This window comes from Mycetomoellerius zeteki, unplaced genomic scaffold (genome assembly GCF_001594055.1).
Source record: "Mycetomoellerius zeteki isolate Tzet28-1 unplaced genomic scaffold, Tzet1.0 scaffold232, whole genome shotgun sequence".
Taxonomy (NCBI): Eukaryota; Metazoa; Arthropoda; class Insecta; order Hymenoptera; family Formicidae; genus Mycetomoellerius; species Mycetomoellerius zeteki.
Genome location: NW_017257208.1, coordinates 1649363 through 1668382, shown reverse-complemented (window position 1 = coordinate 1668382; position 19020 = coordinate 1649363). Strand labels below are relative to the sequence as shown.

At 41.2% G+C, this 19020-nt stretch overlaps 1 protein-coding gene across 8 annotated transcripts in view; it reads left to right on the top strand.

The window, feature by feature from the left end:
• Nucleotides 1–206: 206 nt before the first annotated feature.
• The window catches only part of LOC108723388 (protein turtle), a 101991-nt gene continuing 83177 nt past the window's right edge, over nt 207–19020 (top strand). For 7 of the 8 annotated variants that reach the window (XM_018449114.1, XM_018449116.1, XM_018449115.1 and 4 more), the window contains exon 1: nt 207–244. The gene's annotated coding sequence lies outside the window, so the exon portion shown is untranslated. Of the gene's footprint in view, nt 245–4581; nt 5297–19020 lie in introns of those variants that run through there. The other variant, XM_018449112.1, reaches the window with a different exon arrangement.

The following is a 19020-nucleotide window of genomic DNA, read 5'->3' as shown; positions in this document are numbered from 1 at the left end:
TTAGCCTAAAATTCTCCTCGACATCGTCGTGCATCCTTGCCTTTGTGCTCGTCTATTTTCGCCAGCCTCGTACCTACCTACCTTTGCTCTCCCTCTGGTCACGCGATCACTCTTACGGGAATTTTCCAGACTGTAAATTGCAAAAGTTCTAATGCGACTTTTAGGATATCACATCTCTAAGCCCAGCCTTGTTTCTTCTTGTTTCAGATCCTGAGACGGCCCCTGGGATCCTAACGCTCTGAGGGTAAGTTTCAGTTAATAATACAGAGGCTCATCAAGACTGACCTCTAAAGATGATAATCGCTTTAACGTAGATTGAATTGGGAAATTGTTCGCCGTTCTCTTAATGGGGATCTGCAATTTTAAGCAAGTGTACGGACTTTGATAGAAACACGGAATGACTATTAAATTATATCCGTGTTATTCTAGATTCGATTTCATTTCGAATGCACCGTGTGTACAAGTAAATCTTCAGCTGATCGAATTACTTTGTGTAAAAAACAATTTTAAAACTCGCTGTAGTTCGCGGAATATAGCACACACTGAAAGAACAATTTTGTTAAAGTATCTAAAAATTTAGCTAGATACGGATTTGAAAATAATATTGTTTGGACCATTAAAATAATTACGTTGGACGATCAAAAACTCGCTAAAATGGTAACTCTGTTGTAATATTGTTTACACTTGAGATTCCTACGTAATCATTTTAATGGTCCAACAAAATTATTCAGATTCAGAAATAATTCAGATCTATATCTATCTAAATTTTTAGATACTTAAACAAAAAAACTGTTCCTTCCGTGTGTACGAAAATTTTTAGACTTTAAATCTCTTCGAAAATTTTTAATATCCATATCAGCGATCTATTAATTTCTACTTCTTCAACTCATTTCAACGAGGTGTAACATCGAATCGTTCGGTTAATTTCAAAGAATTCGAGAATTTTATGAATTGCGCGGGAAAACTGTTTTCCACCGTCTGATGAACGTGCCTCTCGCCCGTATACTCCGCGAACACTCGATCGTATCTGAAATTTATCGAGGTAACAACAAGCAGCGCAACACCACGGAGCGTCTCCTTCTCTCAGAGCTCTCGAAAAGTTCGCTCGTTCTTGTAAAGTGCTCGAAACAATTCCGACGCGAGCCGGCATTCGACGGCGTCGCTTTTGTATCGAGAGAGCTGGAACAGCGAAAGTTTTTGCATTCCATTATCACGCGGCGGCGATTTATCCTGTGCTCAGAATATGCAACATTTACGTTGTTCTTTGTATTGCTATCGTAAAAACGTTTCCGATTAAATATAAAGAATGAAACGAGATCTGACAGAAATATTTTTCAAAGAAATCGTTAATAACTAAATTTATATTAGTTGTTTTAAAAGGGTAATAACTTTCTTCTCTAAAAATAATGACTTTTCCGTTTAAGTATATTTATCTTTTAAACATTTGAGTATTTTTAATTTCAAAGTTAAAATTATAATTTCCTTGAGAAATACATCTACGTATATAATATGGCTGTGAATCCAATTTCATATTTTTATGTAAATCACCTTCGATCGAGAACGATCGAGAACGAAATTGTTGCTTCGAGCGCCGGTTCTCTTCGAAAGGCGCCTATTAATATTTTTGCGAAACTGGACCGTGAAATTTGTGGCCTAATAGTTCCTTTGATCGCACGTCGAATCACACAAATGTGTTATTAATGTCTAGTTTCCACTGCATATGCATACGCCATATTAATTCTAATACGCGCACTTTGCTATTGAGGATCACATCGGAGCGAATGAACATATATAATTAAATTTACTATCAAAAAGACGTATATTAAATTAAAAATGAATATTACTTCGTTGAAACAGTGTCAGTGGATCCGGCGTAAACAGAAGAGTAAACACAAAATTAAAGTGCGCAACTGTGTAAAAATTTTATAACGCTCTATTTACGGTGCGTTGCACCCGCGGCGACATTATCGTACCCACAGCTGCCTAAATAGGAACTCTTCGGGGAAAGATTCGCAAAATTACGCCACCGACGACGCTCCTCTTTTCAGCGAGAATGAATAAATTAAGAAAGGAGCTATACTTGGCTTTCGACAGGTGAAGCCCCGTGCGTGCTTAATTAAATTTAGCGCCGCACTTGGCGCAGACTCGCCTTCGGCTACCATTTTCTCCCCTGATGTTCCATGACGGCAGAAAATAGTATACACCCAGTGAGAAGATATTATGCAAATGTTTGTTTACCCCCCCCTCTCTCTCTCTCTATATATATATATATCTCTTTTTTGAAAAAGAAAGAAAAAATATAGTACACCCGCAGTTCGGATATATACTAAAATGATGAAAACCTAAAAAGTATATCTCGCTATTTTCCGACAAGCGCGAATCACGTAAACCTGTAAAGTCCCCACATTTCGTCTTCGGTGCTCGGTTCTTGGCATCTTGGTCATCACGATCAGTATCGAAAAACGAGTGCAGGAAGGCAATTGATGATGATCTTACATTCTGATCACGCGTTGCTTCCTAAAGTTACGTTCGACGAGGATAATATAGCGATACACTCGTTCGAAATGCCTCCAGTCTTTTTCATCAGGATACATACGTTGACGAAGGAAGAAGAATAATATATTTTTATGATCTAGAGTTTATCCAATGCCGGAAGCTGAAACGTGATTTAATTCTGTCTTTTAATCACGGTTGATGACAGAAAGCCCTCATAAAACTGAGCGTCATCCCGAGACAAAACGTAGTTTTCTCTCCCTCTGGCGTGACCCGTTGGCTTTAAAAGACAAACCCTAAGTTCTTCTATTCGTGGTGGTCTATGTAAACTGAACTCTGTAACGAGTTTTCTCTGCACCCAAATTGGCGTAAATCGAAATGAAGTTATCAACGATAGCAAAGTCATTTTAAAGTTAACCGTGACTTTGAAGTAGCGGTAAAATAATTAGTAGAGCTAATTAATTAGTAGAAGATATATGTATTTGTTAAATTATTTTCATACAAATTTTCTAATCTAAATTAAATTAATGCCTCGACTTTGTATTTTATTCAGTGATATTTCTTGATTTAGAAACATATCTAAATTTATTGGCAGATTATCTTTTAATATTGAACATAATTCGAGCAAATGTTTGGAAAAATAAGTTTTAATCTCCCGACGAAAGCTGTAAATCAGAAACTCCAAAATTTCAGGTTTCATTCGTACGCAGCGCTCCACGTGCGACATCCCCACGATTTTCACCCCACTGTCTTTTCTCCGTGAAATAAGCGCCTTTGAGAGAGGGAAAAAATTAACCAAAAAAACATCTCCAAAAAAAAAACAATCTTGTATAGGCCGTGCGTAAGGTAAGAAAAAATCGTGGGGAAAAAAAGCCGAGAAAATAGAAACGGGTTAAAGGTGGGGTAACAAGAAATGGTTGCCCCGGGGTGTTCTTGGTAAATCCTTACGCTCCTGAATGCCACCCTTCCGCCCTTCTCGATCAATATTGAGTTGGTGGGGTCGAGGCAGGACGGTCGGCTGCGAGGAGCGGTAGGGGGTTGTGTAGCCGCGGTGGGTTGAAACTGGACGAGGGGTAACGAGGGGTAACGAGGGGTGCATCGTCGCGGTAGAACCGGTGCTATCAGCGGATGCAGGGGGTAGATGTGAGGGGCATGTGTAGCAGGGGATATCTGACGGCACGAGGGTAGGAGGGTGCGGCGACAGTGGGGGGTTGTTTAGGTGGGGACGGTGGTGGAGAAGCTAACGCTGTCATGGCGCCGCGCAGCATCGCCAGGCAAGCGGTACCTCGGTATACTCCCTCGCGGCGCGTTACGTGTTCTTCAGGGTTCCGCGATCGGCGACGACGAGCGACCTGGTGAAATTCGCGTGCGTCCGTGTTGTCGCACTTTCACGCGGCGCGAGCCGCTCGTCGCGTTGTGTCCGAACCGGGCGTCCTAACGTTCTCGCAAGCGCGGTGTTCCACTCCTCTTACTCTCTTCGTGACGCCCGCCGTGGTACTCTGTCACTAACGGCCGCCGACCATCGTTGTGAAGACGCGGGTTCGAGAAAATGTGAAAAGCGGCTTGTGACTGGTGATACAGGAGAGACCGCGGCGGCAAACCACGTCGCGACGGTGACACATTTGCCACGTATGGATATCGATGTACGTGTCGTTCGAGTGCACACGATCCCGTACACAGCAGTGACGTGAGTGACGGCCGCGATCCACGGTGATCATCGTCGGCGGAAATCTATCGCGAGGGTTAAGAGTGGCACGCGCTCGACTGACTCGCCCGCGCTGCCATCGATCGCGAAGGTCGAGGCTGAAGGTCGTGGATACGTCATCTCCGAGAATTATTCTACGTGTGTTCACCAAAACTCAGTGTCTGACTTTACACGAGAGTCTGGGTACCGAGAATCCGCTGGTTCTTAGTGTTGCTGGTGTGCATGCTAGGTGAATCGATGACGGACGAAAGGAGATCGTGATAATCGAGATCTCGATACGCGATGTTGCGGTACGACCGGACACGTGACTGAGGCGGAGCAGCGGCGGGGATCTGGTGAGGGACCTTCGCGAGTTCTGTTCGGAGAACTGACATCGGCGAAGATAGGCGGGGGTGGCCGCCGCGGGTGGATCGAGCTGGCAACGGCTGAGTTTCGTCGTGACGTGCTACTAGGAATAACAATGTCCTAGCGAAGGCAGGACCGCGTCTCTAGGCCGATCCCCCTCATCCTGATCCACTTCTTTTCCAGAAACCTTCACACATACACACACATATCCCGTCGGTCCTAATCACCAACGTACACCCAACCTACCATCATTGCGTCCTACACCCGCGCTCGTGCTGCTACAGATTCGACTGCACACATGTAATCGGCCGCGCGCGCGCACACATACATACGTAGACACGGTACACGGTAGACGGTATATAGAGACATATACACCCGTGTACACGCGAGAGGAGTGTAAAAGAGAAGAGAGACTTACACGCGTACAGACGCGTCGTTTGGACGCCCTTTTTCCGGTGGTATTTTTTTCGTTCCTAGTTCTTTATCGACGATCGACATATCGTTGCGACTCGTACACGCAACACACGACGTGGAAACGCGCACGGGCGGATACCGGAAAGGCACGTATTTCGGAGACGGGCGCGCGAGCCTCCCGAATCCAGCCAAGTCCAAAGTCCTTAATCCCGTGGGGTGATCCTGGCCCCGCCCGTACACGAAGGAACCACACCCCGGCAAGAGAGAGAGAGAGAGAGAGAGCAAGAGACCGAGAGACCGGGAGGAGGAATTCAGGGTCCGGATTTAAACAGGCTCCCGGTAAGCTCCCGGCATCAGCAGTTGATTCCTTTTCTTTTTTCTTTCCGCGCGTTTCTCTCATCTTCCCATTTTCTTCTCTCCCGCGCCCATAGCGATGCGACTCCAGGAGTAAACCTTGCTCCCGGCGAAAAGGAAGGGTAGTCGAAAGGCAAGAGAGGTGAGCACCGGTTTTCTCGATCTCGGCTCGCCTTTCACCCCTCTCTTCCCTTTCGCTTCACCGTCGCGACTGTCCGATAGTGCACATGGCCTCGTTCCATGCTGGATGCAGGTTGCAACTAGCGGTTGGGTCGCGCAGGTTAGGTCCGTCTGCGACACGAAGGACGGGCGAGAAGGATTGCCGAGGGTGAGGATAGGTCGTGATACATGCGCTCGACCGATGAGGCCCGTGTGACCCAGCGGCTTGTGGGTAATTAGTACTAATTACGCGCGTAGAAGTCACCTGACTGCACACATGACGATCCTCACGAATGATCTGCGAGGCTCTGAGATTCGTGTCCCCTTTGATCAGCGGAATGCTCAAGCATAGCCGGTTAGATAATTATCCACGCTTGAAAGAAGCTGAGAGAATCTGGATATAAGATATGAATACATAGATGAAAAGTAATCGTATCGTTTAACGTATTTTTATTTAACAAGCGTACATTTCTATATATTTTTATCTGACTTGCGCATACACAAACAAAAAAGAAATAATACGACGTCGTAATTATTAAACAATATTAATTACGTCTGATCGTGTCATGATATTGAAATCGATATATTCTGTTTCACACAAGCATGAAACTGACGGTTTCGTGCAACACGAGATCGCAATGTCTGGCCTCGAATTTAGCAGCAATACGAATTCCGAACGTACGCGATACGCATGCACGCAACTCCCGCAGCTGGCAGGCGATTGGGATTGATTTGTGCTTCATAGTTGTTGCGATGTAGTCATAATTTCTGACAGCATTGCGATGGGTCTCATCCACATGTAAAAACTGTTTCGCAAACGAACATTTTATCGAATCGCCAGAGAATGTCTTGTAAATATCGGCTAGAATATGTAATCCTGGAAAAATGAGTTTTTATGAGGTAGGAATTACGAACGCGATAACGTTGGAATGGAAATATAAATCGTGCTCGCGTTACCATGTCGGTAAATAAACATTTCGCCTAATTGTCCGCATTTCGCAAAAATATCATACATGTATGGAAATATCGAGGAGAAAAAAAAGATAAAGTAGAACAGATAAAAAATATTTTTTTCATAACGAGATTAAAAGATAACAAAGTAGATGGCACGTTGACATAATATCGCTTCGTATATTCAGCGGCGCGAATGGTATTTAAATAACATGTACTGCAGAAAAATATATATTATATGACTGTTCTTATCGTGTAAAATATAATATGGTATAAATAGACGCGTTTTAAAAACGTTCTTTATTGAATATGAATTACGAGCGGAGTAACAAATATTGACAGGATGGTTACGCTCCTGCTGGAAGCGAACAAATTATTCCTCAGTCATCGACTTTATAATCATTTTCGTGCTTGGCCAGTCGATTTTTATTCACTAAAAAAAAACATTAATTAAACCTTTCTAGTATGCCATTGTTGCCATTGGTAGTCGGAGTGAGTTTGCCTAAGATCTTGGTCTCTTTCGATAGAATTCTCGAGAACCTTCGCCTGCGACTGTTGAATCTTTTGCAGATTAAAAGTTCCGCGCCGCGATCTGTATCGATCGAGATAAAGTAACGCCGTAGACTATCCCGGCGATTTTATTGCCTCTTTGATGTTAACCCAGGAAATGTACGAAGGGCAAGTTTACGGTTCAATACTCCATAGAGCCAATCACGCGCGGAATAGGCTCGGCGAACCGGAATATAATTTACAAACTTCGAGAGTCAACCTGTTATAATTTATGCATCGTACGTCGATTTTTTTAACCGGTTATTTACGGATCCATTAAAATCCATCTCGAGTATTAAAGTTCACAAAGTTACGATTCAACTATACTTTACGTTTGATTTCCTATTGCAATATTCGGATCAAATAACATAACTGTTTTGTTGTGCAAGAAAATAATTTCTAATAAATCTTAACAATATATTTTGTAAGTTTAATGTTGAAATTGTTGTGGTTCTATTGAAAGGTACATTGTTGGCTTTACAAAAGGAAACAGTGGTAACCCAATCCCTTGAGTTAAATAACATTTTGTTATTTTTAACTTCTATTCTAAAATGTAAATTAATCCATTTCTGTGGTTAGTTTCAAAGTAAACGTCCACATTAATGTATGCCTTTAATAAACAATAAACTAAATTTGATTTAAATTTGATATACTTTCTTGAATTAAATTGTTTAACTCTATATTGTTTTAGTTTAATTAACGATGTATTGAGTAGCAGCAGTGGCAACTTATACAAATGGTTAAAAATAATTACAATTTGTATTAGAATATAGAGAATAAATTATTTAAGAGAAACAAACCTATTTTCGGTCAAAATAGACCTTAATACTTAAATATTTCAGAATGAATTTATATATATACATATCCAATTCTGCAAACTGTGTGCTAAAATCTTTTGCGATCTTGAAAAGCAATTTAATAATTTTTGATGCTAATAAATATCTAAAAAGGATATTAATATAATTTGACGCTAATCTAAGCATTTTAAGAACTGTAAATAATTCAATTTACTGCTAAAAATATTACCTCACTGAGCCGAGATTCGAACTCGAATCTCCCGTATTTCGTGCAGGTATCCTCATCATTCCTTATCAACCTCGGTGGTCGACTCTCATTAGCAAAAGTTATTAAATTTGCTTGTCAATTTAATATGTGGTATTACTATTCTAGTTCTCTAGTTCTGTTCATGATTGCAGAATTGAATATAGTATGTAAATTCACTCTGAAATATTTAAGCACTAAGATCCGCTTTGATCGAAAATAGATTTATTTCTATAATTAATTAAAACTAAATCAAATTATAAGTATAATTTGGCATTATAAATTTAACAGTGTATAAAGAGTCCGATGTGAGGAACACTATAATTCATCGGCAATTCGAACCTTTACGACGCGAAACGAGATAACTTACTTGCCGTCAAGTTAATTTTCTGCCGATATAAGCAGATAAAAGCCGCGCCGCAATGTTGGGCGAAGAAACTCCCCTGTGACTCGTTTTCGACAGAAATGAGTCGGTGTTGCGGAGAAACGACTAGTTAGACGAACATTAGTCTTCGCTCGACAGCAGCCCGGATGGTCGGTCAACAAAACCTAAGTAGAATTAGGTTAAGGGGCTGGCGGAACGAAGGAGAGCCCAGCCGTGCACAGGGTGCGGGTGGAAGTTCGGCGATTTCTTGTAATTGAATCTACCGTGACCCTTCACTCGGTTATTGTTTCTGCCCATTACGTTGGATGGCTTTTCTACGCCGTCTAGTCAGGCGCAATAATTTTTTTACAGGACACGTAATCAAAAGTATTGGGGAGCTCGTGGGATTTTCGTGGAGTGCTTTTGAGACGAACGCAAAAATCAGACGATCACGAAGGTCTTTTGTTCCACAACGGAATTTATCCGATTAGCGACTGGACTTTCGAAAAGGTTTTGCACAGAGCTTTATGAAATGTATAAAGCACAGACGCAGAGAGCGTATCGCGGCGTTTGAAAATCGTTTATTCAATAAAATTCCAGAACAAAATATACGTACGCACACAAACGGTGTCTTATCGAAACTGCAGTTTCGATCGAGCATTAACATTCATCCGCTCGAACAAGAATACAACTATTTTTCACGCGTCCGAGGACTTCTCTTTTTTATTCTACCAATTCGTAACTAAACGTTTACAGAGTCGCGTGGGTGGGCGCGAAGAGGGAAAAATGCATTGTTGCTCGCAGCGGCCGCGAATAGCCCTCCGTTTTATCGCAATCCTCTCTCCTCTCCGTTTCTCTCCACCGAATTCTCGTTTAATCTCACTTGACCCGCTGAAACTGTCGAAATTCTCGACGCTAACGGACACTAACACCGCTGTTGCCCCACCACACGGTGTTCTGCAATCAGTTTTGGATCGGTTCACACGAGTTATACTTGCGACGATACTGCGGAGCGATACTAGCTTCTGTTTCGAGATTTACATTTTGAGGAGTTGCAAAATTCATCAGTTCTCCACATATTCTCCATGCATATAAAATAACCATTTAATTTCTTGTTAATGAATTGGAGTACAAGGTATTTGATTATGCTCGGGTAAGATCGAGTTATATCCCGTAAAAAATCACAGATCCATCCCTGATGTTACAATCAGTTGTCATCTCTCCGGTTTTTCGGTCGGAGATTTTGGTTTTTTGATTGAATATTCGATTCTCTGGCGCATGAAAAAAATTTCCGGCTAACAGCTCAAAATTTTGATGACGGTTTGTTTTAGTTGGACGCGTCGGTTTCTCTTTGTTTTTTTAAAAGATATCTCCAGCGAGAGGATCAAATCTGATGATCTTTTTTTAGAGAATGCACTACAAAACAGTACAAATTTTTTAAATAAAGCAATCGATCTTCAGCAAGATTGTGATAATCTTCGGCAGAAGGACCAAATCTAACTTTTTTTTCTTAAAGAAAATATTGCAAGGAAGTTTCAGCAATTTCGGCAGTAATTATATCGATTTCCAGCAGAATAGGAGGGTTTTCAGCTGGAGAACGTTCTCGAACACTAGTCAAAAGTGGCAATCGTGATTACGATACTATACGTTAAATTGCAATGTTCCTCGACTTTGATCTTAAACGTGTATTGTCGATTTGAATTCTGGAGCTCGTAGTAACTGTGGCATGATTGTCGTTCCGCTTGCTTTCAAGGCTTCCGAGGCGTTTAGCTATATACGGTATCCCCGATATTGATGGGAAGCGTCTAGAAAGGATGCTTGCACATGCCACGGCCGATACGTTTCGAACACGAAGCATCGCGTGCCGGGACATGTCTGGCGTCTCTTTCAAACGCGCCGATCTCGGCGGAGCAATTAAGCTGTTTTATTGTCGAACGAATGGAAAAAAGTGCAAAAAAAGCGCGAGAACGAGAGCACGGCGCGGATTAAAGCGCTTTTTCACATGCCACTGGCCGACAACCGGGATCTCTGTATTAACGAGAGGAAGCCCGGCAATGTGTCGCGCTTCCACCATTAACGGTTATCACCGTCGCTTTGGATATTGAGCGCGATATTTAATCGCGCCTCCGACATTAGCGTTATTTTTCAGCCTGGGTTTTTGTTTTTCTCCCTCCCTCCCCTCCTCTCTTTTTCTTCACGAAACAAAACGCGACGTTAACGGCGCGACCCATATAAAGTTTTACAATCAGCTCAGTGTTGGACCATTATTGGTTGCCACAGTTCAGGTACTGATGCAGTATTGGTAAACTGCTGGCGCAATACTGGCTAAGTACTGGATGATAACTTGTGCCCAGTACTGGCAGATGGTACTGACTCAGTCATTTTAGTCAATCATTCGCCAGTGATGCCCCAGTGATGATCCACTGGTTGACAGAACCTTGACCACCAGTTGACATTCGTAGCTTTGGCTAAGCGTTGAATTCGTTGTACCTGCTGGCCCTATATGAGGAGTCAGTTAATTGGAGAGAGGAGGTGGATAGTTGCATTCTCGCGGTGCATCATCGGGAGTTATGGTCGGCGTCATAGTCGGGGTGGCAATGTGACGTGCATTGCAACCAAGTATTATATCAGACTGACACAATGGCACACTCGGCACACCGCCGTGCCGCAGATGAGCAAATTTCTCCAGCCGCTCTTTTTTTTTTATATATAAAAATGCCTTGCTAGTTCAGAATGGATAAGCTCTCAGAGGGAAGTTGATCGACACCAGCTGCCGAAATTGCGGTGGCATGGGATGCGTTCGTCCATTCGTTCGTTCGTTCATTCGTTCGACCAGACTCAGCTCGTTAAACTGCGAAACTGGCAAAATTTCTGCAACGCGGTTCGTGCGAAACGAATGCGGAATAACGAATGCAGTTTGCCTTCACTCGCACAGTCGCATCGGCTGAGTTATCGCGTGCTGTTTAAATGTTAAAAATGATGCGTCAGAGCACAAACGGTGGTGTCTAGGTTACGGTATAGGAATTTTGCAATAAAGCAACGGGCAATAAAATCTAATATATTTCTATATTCTTTTACAGTCGGTCATTAACATATCGTCATTAATTATTCTTGACGGGGAGTGTAAGAAACTGCAAATCGCTGTCACATCGACGTTATTACGTCGACATTAAGATCGCGCGAGAAGCTGAATGATATCGCGTATCAGCTACGAATTAATTCCGGCAGCCGGCGTCCCGTAAAATAGAAATTTACGATGGCGCGCGAGACCAGGTGCCATTTTTCAGTGTCAGCCTCACGGCAGGTACGTTTAATTTAATCGGCTGTGTGCGAACTCTGTTCTTCGTCGCCTGTGTGCGCCACAGCCCGAAATGTCAGAGTCCACCGCTTGAAGGCATAATCTGTCCTTCGAGTGCCAGCGCAAGCAAGAAGCCGATCGAAGGTATTCGCGCGAGATCGCTGCACGCCGATTGCGCCAACACGCGATAGCTTTTCGTTGTGATTTCCGTAGGTCGAAGGTTGAAGGTCTCTCGTCGCCTTGGCGTGGTTCGCAACGTTGCAACTTTGACCTCCATATCTAAACGGACGAGCCCGCTGCCGCTCGTTACGAACGAATCTCGTGCATGCGCACGTCCGTTGTATGTGCATCATACCAAGACGTTTAACATAGCTGTATACGATGTGGCCTAAAATTGTCAGATATTCTTCCTAAGGATGTTCCGATCCTCTACAAAAATCGGTTTCCTAAAAAAAGGATGATTTTAAACCGTCCTTTATAGTGAAGAATCAATTCTTCTAGATGAAAAAAGGATACTGATTTAAATCAATCTCTTTGTTAAAAGAATTGCTTTTTTCAACAAAAAGGGTCGATTTCAAATCAATCTTTTTGTAGAAAATCCTCCGGTTTTTTGTGAATATTGATTCAGAATCGAACATCTTTAATCCTTCCAATCATACGAATTCTATGACAAATGATATCGATTACCGTGGTTATTAAAAGGTCAAAGAAAAAGATAGCATTTGATCCAATTGGTCTAATTTTCAGTTTTTAATGAATATGTACATAAAATTTGGTAACCCTCATCTATTATAGAATGGTATTATACGAGGAATTCTAGTACAAAAGGTGTATAAAAGGCTTGATCGGCATACCATCGCTTCCCGTTTCCTTGGGCTTCCGTGTTGCAATGTCGTTAAGATTGCATTTTCACGACTAATCCTTGCGATTGGTCGCCATGGCCTCACTCACTCACGTGCTAATATCGCGAACGATCTAGCCACGCTGGGACTTTTCTAATCGTTCGTGGAACGAAAACCGATTTCCAATTAGGTACCGCAATTAAGCTCACAGCTGAATTCCTCATGCGAGAATGGTACTTTCGTCTCGGCTGCAAGTCTTGATTAAAGTCGCGATTCACTGCTGGCTTGTGTGTTGAGTTATCGATATTTTCGTTATCAAAACCTTTTTATCAGGGGCGGGCTAGCTCGAAGGAATGTCAGCTTTATAACCGCTGCCGCTTTGTGCAGCAAAGGAAAATATCGACGTACTGGACGTATGTGAACTGTGAGTTTATTTAGTTTCGAGATTGACGATTCGCCGTCAGTATAAGATTGAGTTTGCACTTGTTACTCGAACATAACAAAATTAATTGTAATTATCTCGATAAAAAAATGCGTGTAACATTGATATGCATGATTAATATTTATATATCAATACTTTTTCAATTGTCAAATACGAAACAGAATTGAAGGATTTTCCACAAAGACCAAATAAGTCCATTTAAAAACAAATCTGGGATATAGTCGTCACGGTTGTCACCTCTCTGGCTTTCGACCGGAGATTTTCGTTTTTCGATTGATCTCCAGTTTTCCGGCACACGTCAAAAATCTCCGGCTAACCACTCAAAATTTGGAAAAAAAAACTTTGTTAAATGCACGCGTTGATTTTCTCTGATTTTTGGAAAGATCTAAAATCTCCAATGGAAGAATGCATACGAAACAATACAAATTTTAACAATCAATCTCCGGCAAGACTGATAATCTCCGGCAAAAAACCAAATCTGATCTTTTTTTAAAGAAAGCACTACAAGAAAGTTTCAATTTTAGCAATTTCCGACAGAATAATGGAATCTCCCACGGAAAAGCCGTCGATCTTTAATGAAACATTAATCGAAAGGTAGCATCAAATCATTCTCCTGAGAATGATCATGTCGTGAACAATGTTATTCCAGCAAGAATCAAACAAAAAATGGGAAATGTAAGAATTTAACATTTGCAAAAGAGTTAAAAGCAATTTGTAAAATTTCGCAAATAAGAAATGAAAAATATATTGTTTTATTCTTCAAATAATATTTCGTTTTCTATTTTTATTATTATTAATGATATAAAAAAAGTAAACGTAAAATATAGGATAAATAGAAGTAGTAAACATAAAATTTTCGTATGTCCAAACAAGTTCAGAGGTATTTTTTACTTTTGTAATGAGTCCTTAAAATTAAAGCTAACTTATTTTTATACCTATTATATGTACGGAGAAAAATTACTATTTGTACAATAAACAATTCGAAGATAAAAAGTTTTTTGTTTCTTGAAATTTTAATTTTTTAGATTTGTTTAGTTGTTGTAAAAAGTTCTTCAATTAAATAATTTTCAATTCGTGTTGGTCTATAATAATTCTTTGAGTTCTATCTCCAATTTTAATTATGTAATTATGTTGATTTACGATGTAAGCGTTTATATTTGTAAAAAATTGATGACATAATATAAAATGACAAAAATTCTAGCCGGATTACACAAAGCCGATCAGTCAATTCGGTCACGGAAAATCTGTGCTTATATTTGTGCGTGATTTGCTATGAATAGTACGTGGTGCAATCATTGCACTGCAATGGGCAAGCCTGTAAAACCGCGAGCATGTTGCGAAACACGATTTTTGATTCATATCTGTATGGCATACATATTTTTCCTATTCTTCCACCGAAAAAGAAAGAAAAATCGTTAGCGGAAGACAATCGAGTGTCGCTTTAATAGTCGCGATGCATCCACCACAGATTTATTCGGGCTAATACAATGCGACAACGTAACGCTTTATGGAAAATCGATTTCTATAAAACCCTCAATTATACATGTATATGTATATATATAATATATATATGGTATATATATATATATAATATACACATTGTATATGTATGGATGTATAGATGGGTGCGTGTTGCGCAACGCGCCGTGGCTGGCGTCTATTGCATTTACACTTTACAACCGTGAACACCGTAATTGAAACCACCGCTCTACATAACCGAGCCGCTCTGCCAGGTGTAATTAAAGCGGCTCCCTTGTAACCGTCCACGGCGACAGCCGATCTCCTGTAACCGACACTCGGGAGGACGCACGATAGCACGGGATAGATTAAAAACCAGTTGCTAGTGTCTCTTGATCCATTCTTCTTGGATTGTTTTTTTTAATATAATATATATTGAAAATTTTTTAAATTGTATGTTTGTCAATCGCTTTCGAGTTTCTATCGATTTACTTTTATACGCAGCAACTAGCATCACAGCAACGCAAAATGCCGGTGATGCACGCTGTCCCGGCGACGACAGCGAGTTTTTGGCATTCCCAACGGTGCTCAATTTTTCCTTTGTTCACCTTTATGAACCTACACTTTTTATACCGTGACGAATAGCAGCCATCGATTCCGCCTTTTTCCCCTTTATCTACATGTCACCCATCCTGTCCATACATAAGCTCGTAATCCGATTACATCGCTTTGCGCTATCCGCCCTCTCTCTTCTAAACGCTCGCGCTATAATGCGAGCGTTAAAATTCTGCAAAAATTGCTCGTGGAGCGTCGCACGCGCGCTATAATAAGGCAATCACGAGCACGGATGTGTTACGCGGATGTTACGCGGATAATTTTAGTATCGAGTATCGATCTAGGTGGCTGTGCGCGAAAGAGGAAAAAAACCGATTTAAGATAAAAATATCTGTTGAGGTCTCCGACGTCTCGTCTTCGTGGCGCTGTATCAATATCCAAGATTCATTCGGGGTCACCGTCTAGCGTATCTAACAGCTAACAACAGTCGCATGAAAGTCGAATAGAGTAAATAAATCATAATTAAAAATCGAAAACGAAAGCTTAAAACTGTAATACGAGTGCAGTGTAATCTGTTCTCCAAACTCGCAATGCTGATATTTCTTTCGAGCTGTACAGTTTATATGTATAAAACAAGCGTGAGACAATAATCGCGTTATGGTACGGATTTATTAAAAGCTGTACAAATATAACATGTAATGGTTGTAGAAACATGTACATGTTATTATAAATGCTATTAAAACGATATCCAGTGACACAGACGATCTGATGATACAAAAGTACATGTTTTATCACACACATTCGTTGTAACATTTGCTCTCTTGTTCACTTGTGTTTGTTACGATTTATCTGTATTTTTTATTTAAATATTTTAAATAAATACAATTGTTTATCTCAACGACGATTGCAGTTAGATATATCGGATTTATTTTACACTGATATATAGATATTCAATATTATATTTATTCTTTATCTCTTTTCTCGTAAGTTTTCTCTGTAATATTATTCATAAATTGAATATCACTTCATATACAATTTCGGTATATTCAGATATTCCAATGTATACCTCGAAAAGACTTGTAAAATCCTCTTTCGCGTTTCATTTTATAAACCATATACGCATTTCTGTAAGTGACGTCGACACGCGCATTCTAGGGCGCCTGTCTCTAGCATAAAGACCTTCTTCTTCGACATCAGAAGTCTCAGAATTCGTGTGCTTACAACTCTTTCTATGTCGAGCTTTCTGAGGTGCGCGCGCGATGTATTGAGATCCGAGATCTCCAGCGAAGTGGTACGACGACGAGTCAAAATTGCGTCTCGCGAGTTAGCTGGCTCGTCTTTCGAGCACAGTATCAATCTCACATTTTCCCCGCCTGCCTACGAGTGCCCGTTCTTGGAGTGCACTCCGGAACACGACTAGTCTCGACGGGGCGGACGACCACGTCGTCGAAAGCCGCCTCGAATATAATATTTCAGAGCGCACGCCACTCGGCGCATTGGAATCTAAAAGAGCTTCGAGTCCACGTTCTCCCTTTTGCCACAAGAAACGCGAGAGAGATTCTCCCTCGACGGCATATTATTCGAAAGTTACGGCGAGATGGCTCGTACACTTCACGTCGCCCGGATTGCCGGTGATCCCGGGACGGCACCGCTCTAATTCGGCTTTAATGACCCTTTAAGCGGAATTTAAACGCGCTCGCGTACCCGGCGTAATTCAGGCACACCCCCGTCGTCGACTACCGTTCTCCATTGCCGTCCATCCCCTAAAACTGAAGTATCTCTGAGTACGTCCGAAGTCATTCTCTTCATATATCTCCGAGCTAATACATAATCATAACGTTTAATTTCATCTTCGGTAACATTCAGAACGATGTTTGGTGATACATATGTCTAACTTTGCATCAAGAAATATCTGTGATATCCGCGACATAACGAGTCTCTTGAAAAATATTAAATGTCAATACTTGTGCATTGCATCCGCGTTGCGTTTCCGCCTGAATTGCTTACGCGTCATCTAAGATTTAAAAAAATGTAGGCATAAGACATTCTCGTTGAAATGACGACGCCGCTGCACGAAAACTATCACAGAACACTCCCCCGTTTATTCTTCATCTCCTTGTCTTTTCCATTTTCCTCTATGAGACTCCCGTGCGGCTCTCGCCGTCAGCTTTCGTTTCTGCTGCACTCACATTGGCCTACTTATTCTATCTCGGTATTATGCAAGCTAGGTCGTTCGAGACTTAGTACACGGTTAAAGTAAGTTTGCGTCACCTGCTTTAGGCAGCTCGTAGACGCAACATGGCTATCCATGTTTCGTGTTTTCACAGTTTACGTGGTGATTTGCACACGTGAGGGTATATTGTTTCCTATAAGTAGAGATAGTCCCATCCCCCCTTTTATAATATTTCACACCTACTTGAAATTAAGCTAATAAAAAAAATTAGAATTCACTAGTTTAAATTATATAAAAGTTCTAAAGTAATCAGTACTTACAAAATTGAAATCTCCAGACATTTATTAGATTGTGGAAATCTTTTATGAAAACTTATGTGCGATAAAACAATGATTCCGTTGGAATTCGGTTTTCACTTTAGAGGATTCCTTTAAATCCATTTTACAATTGCCTAAAAGTATAGTTGTAATTATAATTTTAAAAATTAACTACAATCAAATATAAGGAGAATATTCGATTTTAATTGATTAATTTTTACAACTACAATCACTTAGGGCTATCGCATATATTTTTCATAATAGTAACCGCAAGACGTATTGCTTTCAGCAATACGTTAGCCAATCAGAGCTGAAAATTTTTGACAATTCTTGACTGTGATTGACTAATTCGTCCAGTCTTACTGTTAAGGAAAGTGTGTGTGTGTGTGTGTGTGTGTGTGTGTGTGTGTGTGTGTGTGTGTGTGTGTGTGTGTGTGTGTGTGTGTGTGTGTGTGTGTGTAGCAGCGTGACTACGCTTATGCAATTGTAAAATGAGCTTTAAGCACGTTCGTATGGACGCCTCGCAATAATTCAAACCGGTTTACCGTAAGAGGATGACTTGACAAGGTGCATAGCAATTTTTTAAACAGTCGTTCACAATGACGCCTCGTATTCTTCCGGTAGATCGCGAAAATCGTTATAAATTATTCAGAGATACATATAACGAACAAAGTAATTCACCGTATCAACTCGCGATTAATTAGCATCTTGATACTATTTAACGTCGTCGTGGGGCGATGAATATTCATTAAGGAACCAGGGCAAAAACAGCGGCACGTTTGACTATTCCCGGAGAACCAAGCCGGAGTATTTAAATACCATTAAATTGTCGCACGTCACTGCGCGTAAAGGCAAAGCAGCCAGGTAAATTATTTACGAGAAAACTCACCGTACTCTTGCCCCTCCCCCTCCTTCTTTCCGAAAGCTGATTTTAATATGCACCGTTAAGACACACCCGTAATAACGCGCGATTCAGATTTTTTTGTGAAGTGCACAGGGATTTCTCTTGCGAGACGGCAGTACACATTCCATTTAAGGAAACGACAATCCCTACGATCTCTTGAGCTGAAACCTAGTTAGTAAAGTTTTAATTCCTACCATCGCGTGTCCATTGGTGGCGATCGTAAAGTTTTTCGTAGAACGCGTTCCGAAATTAATATTTTCATCTCTTTTCTCCCGCCAAAACTCTCTCACTCGATACGTATATCCCGCTAGAGCAGCACGATAATAATTCATAGTTAACGAATACAGCGAATTCTTCTTTGCACGAGACGTGCGTGTTTAACAGTCGCACTCGGCCGAGCCGAGCCGAGTCGAGCGGACACTTTAACGATTTTCGCTCGGCACGCAACGAGTGTAATTCAACGTCCGAATCTAGCTAAATGTCGGCCTTTATTATGCAGATTGCAGCCAAATGAAATTACTAGTCGTGCACCGCGCACGGGGAAATGAGCGGAGTTTAAACGGCAGTAATCAATAGTGACGTTGTGAGTTACGTGAAAAAATAAGCTTTTGAAAAAAAAAACGCCGCAAAATTGATTAGAGATATATTGATCGGAA